Source organism: Urtica dioica, chromosome 10 (genome assembly GCF_054948205.1).
Source record: "Urtica dioica subsp. dioica isolate 48M chromosome 10, U.dioica_male_clone48M_v1_H2, whole genome shotgun sequence".
Classification (NCBI taxonomy): domain Eukaryota; kingdom Viridiplantae; phylum Streptophyta; class Magnoliopsida; order Rosales; family Urticaceae; genus Urtica; species Urtica dioica.
Genome location: NC_142765.1, coordinates 1,418,704 through 1,435,618, shown reverse-complemented (window position 1 = coordinate 1,435,618; position 16,915 = coordinate 1,418,704). Strand labels below are relative to the sequence as shown.

At 40.6% G+C, this 16,915-nt stretch overlaps 2 long non-coding RNA genes and 1 pseudogene across 3 annotated transcripts; 2 read left to right on the top strand and 1 right to left on the bottom strand.

Moving 5' to 3' along the window:
* Positions 1–1,213: 1,213 nt before the first annotated feature.
* On the bottom strand, positions 1,214–2,899 carry LOC149382895 (uncharacterized). The gene is made up of 4 exons (XR_016301933.1): positions 2,769–2,899; positions 2,371–2,651; positions 1,820–1,930; positions 1,214–1,391 (listed from the first exon to the last, which is right to left on the bottom strand). It is a non-coding gene; the product is annotated as an uncharacterized LOC149382895 (long non-coding RNA).
* A 2,149-nt stretch (positions 2,900–5,048) lies between these two features.
* On the top strand, positions 5,049–7,933 carry LOC149382894 (uncharacterized; annotated as a pseudogene). Its single transcript, XR_016301837.1, has 3 exons — positions 5,049–5,414; positions 6,151–6,698; positions 6,777–7,933. The product of XR_016301837.1 is annotated as an uncharacterized LOC149382894 (transcript).
* A 3,046-nt stretch (positions 7,934–10,979) lies between these two features.
* On the top strand, positions 10,980–12,532 carry LOC149382893 (uncharacterized). Its single transcript, XR_016301665.1, has 2 exons — positions 10,980–11,448; positions 12,333–12,532. It is a non-coding gene; the product is annotated as an uncharacterized LOC149382893 (long non-coding RNA).
* The last annotated feature ends 4,383 nt before the right edge of the window (positions 12,533–16,915 follow it).

The following is a 16,915-nucleotide window of genomic DNA, read 5'->3' as shown; positions in this document are numbered from 1 at the left end:
AGTTCTCTTTCCCTTTTCAGACTGTGTTTTTCCTCCCTCTGTCTTGGTTGATCCTTGCCTTTGGTATGTTTTTGAGGCAATCAGGGGGAGAGGCGTCATGAGGTCATTTATTTTGACTCTCTTCTCTGGTCATGACGCTCGAGTGAGAACTGTTCCTAGAAGTGCTTGCCTAAAAAATAGCCAAAGGGGAGATTGTTGTTACGTATATGTTGGCTATATTTTTTAGTGCAAGATGTATGGAAAGATGTCGGTCTTCATGTTTCAACTTCTGGCAAGACATCTTTCCTTCTGTGTGCAGATCGTGTTTTTGGCAAGTTTCCAGTTTTAGCCAGATTGCCTCGCTGGTGACTTTATTGCATGATATTCGTGCGAGGATGGGTAAGGAAACCCTAGACTCTCTTTCAGATCTGTACAGCTGCTATAAAAGCCATGCGCTTCCCCTTAGCAGCCTTGACGCTTTTGATAAAATACTTAGAGCTCATAGACGTGCAAGACCAACGGATTGAGAGGCTTTGTGTTTTGTTAAGAGCGGTGTATTCTCTCAAACACTATTCCAGAAAGATTGAGTGTCTGTGAGAGTTGGGTTCTGTGTACTCGTGATTGAAGATTCACGACTGTTTGAAGACTGAAAGTCATCCGAGCAAAGGCGGTTGCTTGAAGAGTGGAATTGGGGCGGATCTCAAATCCAGGGGGAGTCCCTGGTTTAGGTATTCACTGGTGGTAATAGTCTCTAGGTTTTCATTTGATTTGGTGATTGTAATCATATTAAACCTTGTGTGTACTATTGACTACAAGATAGTGAAACCTTTTCCACTGGCAGAGTGCCCCCAGACATATGTGATATTGCACCGAACTGGGTAACCATACTGTGTGTCATTTACTTATTACACTGTTCGTTGCTTATCCATTATCTGTGCTCAAGCAAGTTGTCGGACATATTGTCAACACATTGTGTGCGACATCTTATCTTTGTGACTAATCAGAATTTCAATATAAAAACGGCATCAGAGGGCAATGTGTCCCGCGCAAGGGCCGGGTTTTCCTAAGAGAAGTAAATCTTGAAATCTTAGAACGCAAACCCATTTGCACAAATCACAGGCCTCGCGATTCAGATTCCTTTTAAGCCATTTAAGTGAAATTCAATAAAAAAAATTTTAAGCCTCAACTCTTAACACAAAAGAGGTTAAGGAATAAAAGCGCCTCCAATCCGGGCACTGGAAGGACTGACAAAGACAAAGCCTGGACACATAATAGAATGTTTCCATAGCATAACTCGCATGAACACTTCCACTATATGTAGTCTTTATTTCTTCGAGCTCGTGTTGTGACTTTCGCATCAAATCCGGACAGTTTAGTATCTCGGACATGTCGCTGCCACCGATAACCATCTCCTGTAAAAAAAAAAAAGAAGCAAAACACATAGCTAGTTAGCTCAATATTAGCAAGTACAAATGTGAATTTATAATAAATCGGTTATAACGTTCCCTTATCTTAACATAAAACAAATATTATTAAATTGTGGGCAAAAATTAAATACTTGGACTACATTTTGAGATGTTGATTCCGACAGAATTTAGATAGTTTGATTTCGATCACGGAAATAGAGGCTACTTACTAACTTGAAATATTGAAATTATCACAAGGATTGTCCGTATTATCACAAGGATTGTCTGTACTTGCTGGGAAATGAAATTTTGCATTTAGTCTAAATTTGTCTAAAATAAAAATTCAGTGACCAAAATTACCATAAGAAAAAAAAAATAAGAAGACAAACTGCAACAAGTCAAAAGGCACTTGACCATTAAATTAGTCAACTCACCAGCAACAAGGCCTCCAATTAGTCCTGCAAAAAATCACCTTACTCCGCTGCTGAATGGACTCTTTTTTCTCCACTCAGGACTGTCATCGTCGCATCAACTAAATGATGTTACTGTTCATGACCAGAGATATATAAAGAGTGAATGGAATTAAATGTGAGATTTTGTAACTATATGAATATGAGCAAGATGATTACACAAACACGAGATTCTATCTCTCTTCCAAAAACAAGATTAAATAAACAAAAAATTGGCTACGTGAGCCACCTAAACTATATGAATTGTAAATTAGCCAACTTTTGGTAAATACTTTGTAAATAACCAACTTGCATACGTGGCAAACTATTAACTACATTTTTTACATGTTTGACTGAGTTAAATAAGTCATTTACTAATATGTTAATAAGTTAACTTGACTATTTACAATAAATTAACCAAAGATGGGCTATATCCCAATTCACTATAACCGTGTGGTTATATAACTAAATAACCCTTAAATAAATCTAAAACAGCATGCATTGGATAAAATAAAAACACAAAATAGAAGACTCACCAGTTATGCAAAAGAGCTATCACAATCGTATGCCAATGTTTCCCTTCATCTTTCTCACACCATTTCTGTAAACTCGATCGACCAGAATTAAGGCATACACACAATCATCAAAATCTATTGATTTCTTGAGATCAAATGACAACCCAACGATGAAAATAAGTGAAACTGACTCCAGTGTTGTCAATGCCATAATCTTTAAGGCTTTCATTTTCCGTGTTTGGCTCTTCGGCTTCTTCTAATTCCATTTGCCCCAAGGATTGAGCTACTTCCATGTACAACTCCTATAATAAGAGCTCGCATGAGTCAAGAGCCAAAGGTTTATAAGTCAATGAAACGTACAGTGTGATCCGACAACCAAAGCATACGCTTTGAAAAGGAAAGAAAAAAAAAAGTTATACCTTTTTTCAGTGAATTCCCTTATATCAATGTTGATTGAAGCTGAGGCAGCTATTAAGATAATAGTTGGTGAGTCTGAGGCCATGCACTGAGTATCTACAAACAGCCAACCAATCAAGAACACATTTTTTTTGTAAAGCATCTGCATCAATAGAAAATGGAAAAAGTGCCTTGGCCTCCCTCCGATCAAAAGTTTCAGCCCAAATAATTTTCAGCCAATTTTTTTTATTTTTTTTTATAGCTAATTTTTTTTTTGGCCCCCACCTAAAAAAGACTTCTGGGTCCGCCACTGGATGACCATAACAGTAGGTTCTTATTGAATAGATGGAGCAATGATGGGGTGATCACAAAATAGTGACACTTCAAACGTCTGCTTAATCAATTCTCCAAGCACTATCATCAAACACTCATATGTGTCAATGAAAAAAAAAACTATGTTGACCCTGTCGGTACCATGAAATATGAGATGCAAATTATTTTCGTTATTGTTATATTAAAAACAATAACGAAAATAAAAACACACCCTAAATAAATAAAACGAGAAATCGAGCTCGGTTCGCATACTTACTGATACAAGACTGAGGATTTGCGATCTTCGACTATTCTTCCTCAACGATCATCTCGTCCACCGCCAATCAGACAGCTTAAAATGACAATCCTGGACAAAGATAAAAAGAAAACGACATCGTCCATTTCTGTATGTAATAGAGCTCAATGCATATTGCACTCATCTCGTCGACATCGTGGCACTCCGTGAATGGCTCGACATCGTGACCCACTGATCAAGAGGACCAAACATCTCTAGCATCGGACCACCGACGGAACAAGAGGACCAAACACGGCACATTATCGGACCAACATCACGAGGGAAAACTAACGGTTCGAGAAGTAGTTCCAAGATATTTCATCAAAGATTTGGCCTTGTTGCTTCAAGAAATGTACGACATTAACGGTTCCGTAACGGCCGCAGAATATTAGACCATAACTGCCGTAACCCGACGCGGAATTGAGTGCCAACCAAGACAATAATTGAAGCCATCTTTATCGGGTGTTTTTATTTTGTCTTTATTGAGTTTTTATGCACCATAACTCCAATCTTTATTTTGTCTTTATTTTTTTTCTTTTACGTTTGGAGTCTGGTTGGTTTTTATTTGGATGTTATAATTAGGAGTTATGTTTGTGTATTCAATTTCTGGTCTTAAACCAATGAATTGAGGTCAGTTTTATTTTCTTAGAAGGCACTATATATAATGGTTGTAGAGGTCTTTTTTTTTTTTTTTGGGGAAGCTGGAAATATATATAATATTGAGTGTGTTTGTGTGATTCGAGAGGTATTCTCTTAGCTCTAACACTTATCAAGAATTTGTGCTCGAAATTCTTGTGGCATTCGTCCGATTTATCGCGGGTATTCCGCAACCTCTCGTGGCATCAATCGATCCATTTTAATTCGAAGGTTTACCCGCACGAAAGTTTCGTCTATATCCGAATCTTCCAATAGACAGTCCGTTCAAATTTGAGCTTCGACGAATTTCTCCGTCGAGTTCACATCAAGTGGTATCAGAGCTTAGTTCTACCAAGGTTTAATTTTAATTCTAATTTTTTTTAGTTTATACTTTTCTTTTCTTCTTTCTTTTTCATTTGTATCAAGCAAAAAAAAAAAAAAAAAAAGTTCTCCAGAATACTTTCCTTCAGAATGTTTGTCCCTCCAGAAAACTTTTTTTCCTCCAGTAATAACTATGCAAGAAACTAAAAATCAAAATTAAATATTTTTAACACTTCCACCACTAGTAAAGACGAAGCACAAAATAAAGAATACTGAATACCAAGAATAATTAATATTTTTAGAATTCAGAAATTTAGGGATTAAAATTGAAAAATGCATACGTGAAATACTTTATTATATAAAGTCTCAAAATAAAAGGGGAATCTCTTTAGGTACCGATTCTTTTTTCTTATACTTATCTAAAGGATACTGAAGACCAAAAATATAATAAAATACCTGTTCTTCAATTGAAACTATAAAACGTCGTTATTTTAAAAAAGTCAAATTTATGTGGTTAACTTTTTTACAATTTTTTTAGAATAAGTTCGAAAATTTGGTAGTGCAAGTTGTTTATATTTATTCCAAAAAAGAAGAAGTGATATTCTATGGATTTAGGTCCAATTCAAGTATAAGCCCAATATTCCAAAATATTAGCCCAATCAAGAATTAGCCGAAGAAAACTCTCTTTTTTAGAAGGAAAATATAAAACAAAAAGTAATAATCTTATCCAACTACCGATTGTCAGATGGAGATTGGCATCATTGAAACAGCCTCGAAGTTGGGCTTGTCGTTCGGAGCTTCTTTAACGCTCACCAAGTGTTCGATAAAAGTCCGAAACGAAAATGCGTGCACTTCTTCAAACTGTTCGCGGCCAATCAAGTCGCCGATTCTCTGCCGCGGCTCGTCCAAGCGGAGCGACGGAGGTCAGGGACGATCGAAGGCTCAGCAGAGCAAAGAGCTGTCTCTGATCTTGCGGACCGAAGCGGCGATTCAGAACATAGAGAGGAAAGCGAATTCGACAAAGTACAATAGATTGTTGCCCAAGGCAGTCTTGGGAGCTCTTGATGACGCAATCAAGACTAATTCATGGCAAACAGCTCTCAAGGTTTCTCTTCCTCTCTACACATCTCACGAACTCTCTTTTTTATGTTATTGATTCTGTGTTCTTTCTCATACTTGGAAGTTGAATAGAAAATAACAGCCTTGGAAAATATGAATTGCATTTTGAAATGTTCAATGATCACAATGTGGCTCATCAGCTTGCTTTTATATGTTTGAACATAAGTGAAAAGAAATAATGGTCTAATAAGTGTGTTGTTTTTGCATCCTTTTCACTATTGAATAGCAAACATTTTGATTATGTTTTTGATATATTGTTACTTCTAAATTTTAATGGATTGAAGTAGCAGTTGCCAATGATCAGTTAATTATTCCATTTCATAGGAAAGTAATGATTTTTTTTTTTCCCCTTTAGTTGGTTTGCACCGGGATTTTGACAATAGTTTGCAAAGAGAAACCAATAATCTATAACCGATTAGTGGTGGCATTGTAATCCTTGCTTGTTTTCCGATGAAATTTTCATATATCTATAAATAAATAAAAACACTCATAGTTCATTGGTTTTTACGGAAATTTTAGAAAAATCTACTACCAATTTGTGATGCCATTATAACCTTTCCTCGTTTTTTTTTTATAATGAAATTTCCATATATATAAAAAAGAACCCCAGTAATCCGTTGGTTTTCACCGAAAATTTCGGCTATTTCTTGCAACGAAGAAGGAAAAAAATCTACTGACTTTTAATCCTTGGGTTGCTTTTAATTTTTCGACGACCCGTGTAGATATTCGCGTTACTCCGGATTCAAGACTGGTACGAGCCGAGACGCCAAACATACACGAAACTACTAATGATGCTCGGAAAATGCAAGCATGGACGTAGGGCCCGCGAGCTCTTCGAAACGATGCTCTCCTCTGACAAGCTATAACCCGCCGTCGATGTCTGCACGGCACTCGTGAGCGCTTACGCGAACTCGGGCCTCCTCGACGACGCCTTCTCCCTACTCGACGACATGAAATCCGGCGTCTTCGACGATAGTTGTGCTCCCGACGTCTACACGTACTCGGTCCTCGTCGCGTCGTGCGGCCGCCAACGGCGCCTCGACCTTGTCCCGCGGTTGCTCGACGACATGTCGTTATGCGGTGTCGAGAAGAACGACGTGACGTACAACACGCTCGTCCACGCGTACGGGAATGCCGGGATGTTTGAGGAAATGGAGTCCGCTCTCGAGGATATGATCGAGAGCGACGTTTGTCGTCCCGACGTCGTCACGATGAATTCTGTCGTCGGGGCGTATGGGAACGCCGCCCGGATCGAGGAGATGGAGAGATGGTAAGGATGAATATACTCTCTATCTATTGTTTCGAAGCTAATCCGTGACTAAATTTTATGAGCAATACTCTTTGTCAGGCACGACGAATTTCGAGTGATGGGGATCGAACCGGACACTAAGACGTTCAACATTCTGATAAAGTCGTTCGGGTAGGCTCGGATGTTCGAGAAGATGAACTCGGTGGTGTCATTCATGGAGTCCCGTTTCTTCGGTCTCGACGTCATCACTTTCAACACCATCGTCGACTCGTTCGGGCGCGCCGGCAACGTGGACTCGATGGAGAGCCACTTCAACGCGATGAAGCACCGAGGAGTGAAGCCCAACTCGGTGACCTACTCGTCCCTCGTGTCTGCCTTCGGGCGGGCCGGGCGGGTCGAACGGGTCGACTCGGTGATGAGACAAGCCCAAAACTCAGACGCGGCTCTCGACACGCTGTTCTTCAATAGTGCCATCGATGCTTACGGGCGGTCCGGCGAGGTGGCGAAGATGAGCCGGTGCTTCTTGGCGATGAGGGAGAGAGAATGTTGCCCCGATCATGTCACGCTCGCCACCATGGCTCGGGCTTTCGAGGCTCACGGAATGTCCGATGTCGCTCGCGATTTCGAGAAGGTCATGCTTTCGACCAAGGACTATTCCGATATCATAAAGTTTCTTCCAAGATGAGATGATTTTACTGTTTCACCATTTTATTGCACATATTCACGAGGAAGGGAGTGACTTAATGTCGCGATTCAGTCCTTTGATTGTTGAGCTTCAAGGTGGAGATTGTTGAGTTGAAGCCCATCAGTCCTTTTCCGAAGCCCAGTGTCAGGCCCATCAAGCTGTAAGTGAATGTAGTGTCTTTAGAGACATTGCTCTGTCGTTTGTATTGGACGACATAGAAGTAGCTCTCTAATATGACTCGTTGATTTAAGCTTGATCTAATGGTCATCATCAAACGCTTGAGAAGTCTGTCCTTTAATTAGGGCACGAAGACTTTGGATTCGATTAGTCTGTTCTGTTCTTTGTGGTTTTGGCTTATGAGTTCTTTCATCTTCCTCTCTCTGAGTGCTTGTATTCTTGAGCGATCTACTCGATCGTGTTTCCTTGTGAGAAGCTGTGTAAAAGAATCATTGTATTGAGAGTGGTGTGATTGTTTGTTGAGAGAAACTATTTGGTGAGGTTGAGGGTGTAACCGGAATACTCATAGTACAGACCGAGCTTCTCCGAACGGAGCTCAACATGCACGTAGGTCTTTTTGGGCCGAAGCACGGGAAATCTTGGTGTGTTCTCTCTTTACTTTGCTTGCTCGTTTTCTTTTGTGTGTTGGTGTGTGAATCGGTCAGATTAGGCTTTTAGATTTAGGGCAAATTGCTACAGTGGTATAAGAGCTTTTATTGTTTATCGATCTGTTTTGCCCTAACCCTAGTTTCTTGAAATTAGGGTTTCTCTGTGATTTTATAAATCCCTAATCTGCAGATCTGTTGTATTCATAAGTTTTTCTTGGGTGTTTTATTTGTGTGCGAGGAATCATGGGTGTCGGACGAGTTGAAATCTCAACGTTCGATGGAAAATCGGATTTCGGCGTGTGGAGTACCAAAATCCGTGCCCTACTCTCTCACCACAAGGTCCTAATTGCCCTAGAGCAAAAAATGGAGCTCTGGTCAGAAGAAAACAAGAAGAAGAAGGCAGAGATCGATGAAGAGGCGCACAATCTCCTCATCCTCAATCTCGCTGACGGGGTAATCAGAAAGGTTTTTGGATGTACTACTCCTCTCACTTTATGGAGTAACCTCGAATCTCTTTACTCTAACCAGTCTGCACCTAATCTTGCATATCTTAAGGCCTCTCTTTTCTCTTATAAAATGGATACTGGCAAGTCTGTCGATGAAAACCTTGATGAGTTCCTTAAGCTCACCTTGGTGCTCAAAGGAACTGATCATGCGTTAGATGATGTCAGTACCGTTATGATCTTGATGAATTCTATTCCAGACAATTTCCAAGTTGTCAAAGATGTTTTTCAATATACTGGTACCGTACCAACTTATGATCTCTTTTGTTCTGCTCTCAAAACTCGAGAACAAGAACTCAAGAATCATAAGTCTAAGTCTGGGTCTAACTTGTTTGTTAAGTCTAAGACATGGAATCAAGATAAGGGAAAGAAAGGAAATGGGAAGGACAGCAAGCCCCAGACAGAGACCAGAAAATGCTATCACTGTGGAAAAACTGGACACTTGAGGAAGAACTGCTTCAAGTGGCTTGAGAAGAATAAGCCCCCGGGGAATCTTGAGACCAATCTAGCCTCCAGTTCTGGTGGAGCTCAAGAATCCTTTGAAGTCCTAAATGTGACCACCAAGTCCAGGATTGATGAGTAGATTCTTGACACTGGTTGCTCATTTCACATGAGCCCTCAGAAAGAATGGTTCACCAATCTATCTGAGGTCTCTAATGAGACAGTTTATATGGGCAACAATAATGCTTGTGATGTTGCAGGTATTGGATCAATCACCTTGAAGATGGCAGATGGTAAGAAGGTCACTATGACCAATGTAAGATACATCCCTGGACTCAAGAGAAACCTAATATCTCTTGGAGTCTTGGATGATGATGGGTGTACTTATTCTGCTCAAAATGGTAAGCTTATGGTTTACAGGGAATGTAAGAAAATTATGAGCAGCACTAAGGTTGCTGGTTTGTATATTCTGGATGGCATTACTCTTGATATGCAGGAAAATTGTGCAGCAGTGGCTCAGAACAACATGTCAAGCACCCAGAAGTGGCACCTGAGGCTTGGCCATATGAGCCAGAAGGGTCTCACTGCCCTACACAAACAAGGTTTGTTAGGTAATGACTCTATATCTGATCTCCCCTTTTGTGAGCCTTGTGTTATGGAAAAACAACACAGGCAGAGTTTCCCAACAGGAACTCATTTGTCTAAGGAAATCCTAGATTATGCTCATGCTGATCTATGGGGTCCTGAGTCACATGAGTCTCATGGTGGGAACAAATACTTTCTGAGCATTGTTGATGATTTCTTTAGAAGGGTTTGGACTTTTCTTTTAAAAACAAAAGATGAAGCTTTTTCAAAATTCAAAGAGTGGCAAATCCTTGAAGATAATCAAATGAACAAGACTCTTAAAGTTCTAAGAACTGATAATGGCTTGGAATTCTGTAATGCTGAGTTTGACCTTTTCTGCAAGAACCATGGTATCCTTAGACATAGGACTGTTAGGTCAACCCCTCAGCAAAATGGAATTGCTGAGAGGATGAACAGAACCCTTCTAGAGAGAGTTAGAAGTTTGTTATTCACCTCCGGCCTTAGTAAGTCTTTTTGGGGAGAAGCTCTTGCCACAACCACATACCTGATCAATAGGAGTCCAAATAGGAACCTGAGCCTTAAGTGTCCTATAGAAGTGTGGAGTGGTAGGAAACCTGAGTTGAGTCACCTTAGAATCTTTGGGTGTGCTGCTTATGCTCATAACAGGGATGGTAAGTTAGATCCTAGGTCCATAAGGTGTGTGTTCCTAGGATATCAACAACAGAGTGGCACTAAAGGGTATAGGCTTTGGGATAGGAGCTCTCAAGGTGTTAGAATCCTTATCAGTAGAGATGTTGTCTTTGATGAGAGTTCATTCCCTTGTAAGACTAGTGTTGAACCTAGTGTTCCTATAGAACAAGAAACCCTAGAAAACCCTGTTGAGGTGGAGCCTACAAACCTAGATGACCCACAACCTGTCCATGTGCTTGAACCTGACCCAACTGAGTGTGATCACCAGGCTGTGCCTGATCAGGAGCCAGATGAACCTGCTGAGCACTCTGATCAGGTGGAGCAGCTTGAGAGATCCATTCAGGAGAGTCTAGAGACCTATCAGCTTACCAGGGATAGAACTAGGAGAGACATAAGACCACCTACAAGATTGTAATATACGAACTTTTGTAACGCTCGAGTTAAGAATTTGAATAAAATAAACGAGTTTATTTTGAATCAAATTCTTGTTGCACATGAGGCGTCCTTAATTTTTAAATATCTTGAAAGAAAAATAATAATAATAAATATATTTAAGGATGATGGAATTTCGGAATAGGGATATTGGAGTAATCTCGATATTATTTTCCGAATAAAATTATTCGGAACACACTCGGAGATTTGAAATCTCAAGAGTGAAAATAAATTCTGAAGTCCCTTAAATATATTTAAGATGACGGGAATTAATAAGAAATTCTCGGTTATTTTTCAAGATTTTTTTTTATTATTTAAGGACGAGTTTGAGAGGATTTAATTGGAAAGGACTTAAGTGCAACAAAGTGAAGGACGAGAGTGAAAGAAAAAGATTTAAGAGGGGTTATTTCAGGAGATACGTGGCCCAATGGAGTGCTGCCACGTGACGATCTTATCCTCTTCTTTTCTCCTCTCCCATTCGGCCACGTACTCCCTTTTTTCTCTTTCTTCTTTCCTTTTTCTTCTGCTTTCTTCTCTTCTTCTTCTCCAAGTCTTGCGCGAGCCACCTGCAAAGAGTAACAAAGAAAAAAAAAATACAAGCAACAAAAGCTTGCTCGGCCATCATCACCGATCCTCTTCACTTGCACCCGACCTCAACCTCTTCTTCCTTTCTCCTCGTCGAGCGTCATCATCCTCCAGCCGAGCTCTCCTCCGCGCGCGCCACCTGAGAAGAAAGACGAAGTCGCCGAGAGTCACGTCGACGCCGGAGCAAGAAAAAACGCCGGGGAAAGCGTGGTGACTCACCGGGGAAGCTTATATCACGGGTTGAGGTGAGGATTTCATCTCCTTAGTTTGATTTGATTCTAGGGTTCATAGAGTCAAAAATTGGGGGTTTTTGATCCGAGATGAAATCTGAGTTTTTGGTTGGTTTTGATTGTTCATTGAGCTTGATTGGTGATGATTATGAGATGAATTTGGTGATTGAAAACGAATTTCTTGGATTGGGTTTGATTTTGGACGAAAATGAACATGTTTCGGACAAGTTGATAAAACGGACGTGGGCAGTCCGATCTGTTATGAATTTATTTTTGCTAGTATTTTTTCTGGAAAGTAGACGTTATGGCTTTCTAAAATGACCAAGAACGTAATAATCCGTGGAGTATTGAAAGAGTTATGAATTTTTGAAATCTGGTATTCAAAGCTGTGAACTGCTGAATTCCAGAACAGCGACCCAATATTGCAGGCTGTTTTTGAGATAGCTATTCTGGTCATATGTAGGCTTATAATATATCGTTAGAAAGGTACGGAAGTTAGTTACGTTCTTAAACTGGAATCGTTGGATTTCGAGTAGTATAGCTCGAGTTATGATGCATTTTTCAGTCGCTGTTCAAACCAGTCCGATTATGTGCAAATTTTGATTATGTGTTTGAATCGGGGACTTGAGTCGAGATTGTGCAATTGTTTGTGTATGTTTGGTATCGATGAGAATATGATGTGCCTTGTGTTTGAATATGGATACGAGTGTTTGCGCTCGTTTGGTTGTAGGATTGCTCGTTGTGTCTTCGGAATTGTTTGGTTGTGTGACTTGCTTAGGTCCGGATTTTGAATAGAGTATGTTTCCGGGCTCGTTGAATTGTCTCGAGAAATTTAGTTTTGATTTCGGAAATTTATGTGAGCTAGGAATCATGAATCTAGTTATCGGATTCCGCGAAAGGGATTACAGAATTAGACGGACGAGCGGGAACCGACAGAGTCAAAGGCAACGAAGCAGGAATTTGAAGTTTCGAGGAAAGTGTTATCGATGTTAAAACTCGATTAACTCTTCCTTTGACGTTTCGACAAGTGTCAAGTATTCCGGAGAACGTGAAAAGCAAGACATCGCTGGAAGTTGTCGAACTTTCTGTCGAGCTGTTCCAGGTAAGCGTGGAGACATAAGTCAACTACTTACCAATGGAATAATCCTGTTTACGTGCATTTTCGTGTTAATAATAATAAAGGGTAGGAAAAGCCTTAAAAGACACAAACATTGAAGATTAAGGCTTCGGCCACTCTTTATGGAAAATTTTAGTTGGGTTTTTACCCATAGGTTCAAACGCTAACTTGAACTAGCCACGCTGCTACTTTGTTGTAGTTAGATCCCTCTGCTAACCATAGACTTTGGCTAGATTTGAGGTGACAGGAGAGCAGGTTGGACTCTCGGATTCGAGCCGAGGGTAGAAGTACCAGGAGTCACGTCCTGAGTCTTCAATCTAAAACACTTAACGAGCATGAAAGAGAAACAATAATTCTTTCGGGATTTAACCCGAGACGCTCTCCTGTATATGCATAGTCGTGTACTCTATATGCTAGAGTACCCAAAGATAAAAAAAACGTTGTCGGTGGTACCTACAAGTCAATGACTTGTCTGAAGCGGATTTAAAAATCCGTGTGCTGAGTACTTTACGCAATGGGTGAAGGTCGCGATTCGCGAGCTCATTGCGGGACTGGAGACTCGACGGTAGCTGATGCAGGCACCGTACGGCAGAATGGGTGAAGGTCGCGATTCGCGAGCTCGTTGCCGTTAAGAGCCCAGTAGGCGCTGACGTCATAATGAAAAGGAAATGGTACCACTAGTTATTGGAACTGAGATTTCGATGGGGAAGAAGAAGAAAGCTTCAGAGAGAATTCAGAGAATTTGGGAAAATCCCGAATGTAAATTTCTTCATTCAATTCAAAAGTAAAACATCACATCAGTATTTAAAACCAAGTCTCACAGACGACTGGTCGTTTATGCAAACAAAATAAAAAACGACAAGAAAATTTTCAAGTTGTGTAAAAGGCTGTAAACAATACTTGCAAGTCACGCAAGCACCAAACCAGCTCGCTCAACTCCTTAGCTCGCAGCTCACTCAACTTAGCTCGCAGCTCGCAACTCCTTAGCTCGCCCAGCTCGCTCTCAGACTGAAAATTCCAACTCTAATACTCCCCCTCAAGATGACATGTATATATTCTTCAAATGCATCTTGGACGTGAGAGCTTGTAGTGCCGGTGAAGCCAAAGGTTTAGTTAAAACATCGGCAATTTGGTGCTGAGTACGAATGGGGAGAAGTTTGACCAAACCACTTTGTAAATGATCTCTGATGAAATGAAGATCAATTTCAATGTGCTTGGTCCGTTCGTGATATGTTGGATTCGAGGCTATATGCAAAGCAGCCTGATTGTCACAATATATCACGGATGTTGGTGAACCAGTGATCTGAAAATCCTTCCTCAGCTGCTGCAACCAGAGGACTTCACTCATCGCCGCAGCTAACGACTGGTACTCAGCTTCAGCAGAGCTCCGAGAAGTTGTAGACTGTTTCTTCGACTTCCAGGCCACTAATGCATCACCTAAAAAAACACAATAACCAGTCACTGATCTACGAGTATCCAGGCACTTGGCCCAATCTGCATCAGAAAAAGCTCGAATTTGAGTAGTTGAATGTGAAGGATAAAATAATCCTAATCCTGGGTTCGCCTTGATGTAACGCAGTAAATGATGTACTGCCTGTAGATGAGCAGTTGTAGGAGCTTGAACGAACTGACTCAGCGTACTCACTGCATATGTTATATCTGGCCTTGTTATGGTCAGGTATAACAGCCGTCCAATCAATTTCCTGTAATGCTTAGCATCTGTAAGTAAATCACCATCAGTAAGCATTAGATTGATATTAGGATCCATAAGAGTTTTCTTAGGTTTAGAGTCAAGAAAACCAGAATCTTCAAGGATATGCAAAGCATTTTGGCGCTGGCTAACAACAATCCCTGAAGAAGACCTAGCAATCTCTAAATCGAGAAAATATCTCAACTCTCCTAGATCTTTCAAACGAAAAACAGAACTCAAATGGTTTTAACATAAAAAATGACACTTTTAGTGGGACTTGCCACTATGATATCATCTACATAAAGCAGAATCACAACAAATTGTGATCCAGAACCACGAGTATATAGAGAGTAATCACTCTTAGACTGTATAAAACCATACTGAGAGACAGCTTCAATGAACTTTAAATTCCACTGTCTAGAGGCTTGTTTAAGGCCATATATAGACTTGTGCAATTTACAAACCAGTTTAGAACCGTGTGTAGTATGCTCCCCCTGAGGTGTATAACCCATAGGAAGCTCCATATATACAAGTAAATCAGGTGGAGAATTGTTGTATTAAGTAGCATACAAGTGGAGATGTTTGAAATCATCAAGAGATCCTCATCTGACGGCTAAAGCTTCATCAGCAAGTTTCAGTTTATTGAACGAGCTGGGCGAGCTAAGGAGTTGAGCGAGCTGCGAGCTAAGTTGAGCGAGCTGCGAGCTAAGGAGTTGAGCGAGCTGGTTTGGTGATTACGTGACTCAAGCTTCTCGGATTCTGAAGACCGTTGGATCATCAGCGAGAGATTACTTGAAGGACACGTCAGCGTAGCAGGGGTCTTTAAATACGAGCTTGTTGTAACCTTTATAGACAGAACATATTCACAAACTATCTGAGATTACATTGGAGAGAAAAAGCTGAGAGAATATCATCGAGTGAGAGAGGACATCGAATGATATCAGATTGAAGGTTTCCGGTTGTATTGTTGGTTTGTATTGTTCATCATCGTTGATAGTGGAACTACCCCAAGGCTGGACGTAGGTCATTTAAGACCGAACCAGGATAAAATCCGGTGTGCTCCTACTTTATCTTTTACGTTCTTGTACATTGTGTTTGTATTGAACTGTTTCTTGCATCACAAGGTACTTCAGTCTCGAAGGCTTGTGTGTTTAACCGGGTCGAAAACGTAACAATTGGTATCAGAGCCTACACAATCTCTGCAAGAACTTCAAGATGGGTCTCACAAAAGTGGAGATCGAAAGATTCGATGGCAAAGGAGACTTCAGTCTGTGGCGCATACGAATGAGGGCAATTCTTGTTCAAATGAAGATCGGAAAGGCACTGGAGGGTGATAAGGGATTCCCGGAGACAATGTCAGCGATTGAAAAGAACGAGGCTCTCGAAATGGCGTACAACACCTTAATTCTTCATCTCGGAGATAAGGTTATGAGGGAAGTCTCGAAAGAAAAAACTGCGGTTGGGATTTGGTCGAAATTGGAATCCCTCTATATGACCAAATCGCTATCCAATCGAATTCACCTCAAAGGCAGACTGTTTGGTTTCAAAATCGCAGAAGACAAACCAATCAGCGACAGTCTCGATGAATTCAATCGGATCGTCATCGATCTGGAAAACATTGATGTGAAGATCGACGACGAAGATCAGGCAGTTATGATCTTGAATGCGCTCCCAAAGAATTACTCGAATTTCGTTGAAGCAATGAAATACGCCAGGGAATCGCTAACCCTAGAAGAGGTTCAAGCTGCGCTGAAATCGAAAGAACTAGATACAAAGTCTGATAAGAAACCTGTTGGCGAAGGGCTCAACATCAGAGGCAAACCAAGGAAGAACTCGAAGTCGAATTCGAAGAATCAATCCAAGAACAAAGCATCAGAGGGAAAGGATCAGAAGAATGGCGAAGAAAAGGAATTTCCTTACAAGTGCTATCACTGCCACAAAGAAGGACACATGAAGAAAAACTGTCCTGATAAAGACAAAACATTCAGCAAGCCAAAGAAACAAGCTAATGCCACAGTTGCTGAAACTGGCTATGATTCTGCTGAAGCCCTCAACATATCTCACCAAGGTTCTTCACAATCTTGGGTTCTTGATAGCGGTTGTACCTATCACATGTCACCAAACAAAAGCTGGTTTGAAGATCTCAAGATTGAGCATGGAGGATCAGTTCTACTTGGCAACAACAAAGCATGCATGGTGATTGGTACAGGTAACATACGTATCAAAATGTTCGATGGTATTGAGAGAGTTCTTGATAATGTGAGATTTATTCCTGAATTAAAAAGGAATCTCATTTCCCTTGGTACTTTAGATGAACAAGGTTACAATTTTCATTCTGAAAATGGAAACTTGTTTGTATCTAAGGATTCTGTTAAGGTTATGAAAGGCACTAGGATAAATGGCCTTTATTTTCTGGTTGGATCTACTGTGGTTGGTTCTGCAAATGCTGTTGACAGGGAAAACAATTCAAGATTGTGGCATCTAAGGCTTGGCCATGTCAGTGAAAAGGGCATGAATGTCCTGGAGAAACAGGGATGTTTTGGCCAAAGCAAACTGGGAAAGCTGGAGTTTTGTGAGGATTGCATATATGGAAAGGCCTCAAGAGCCAGTTTCAACAAGGCTGTGCACAGAACTGAAACAATACTAGACTTCATACACTCAGACCTCTAGGGACC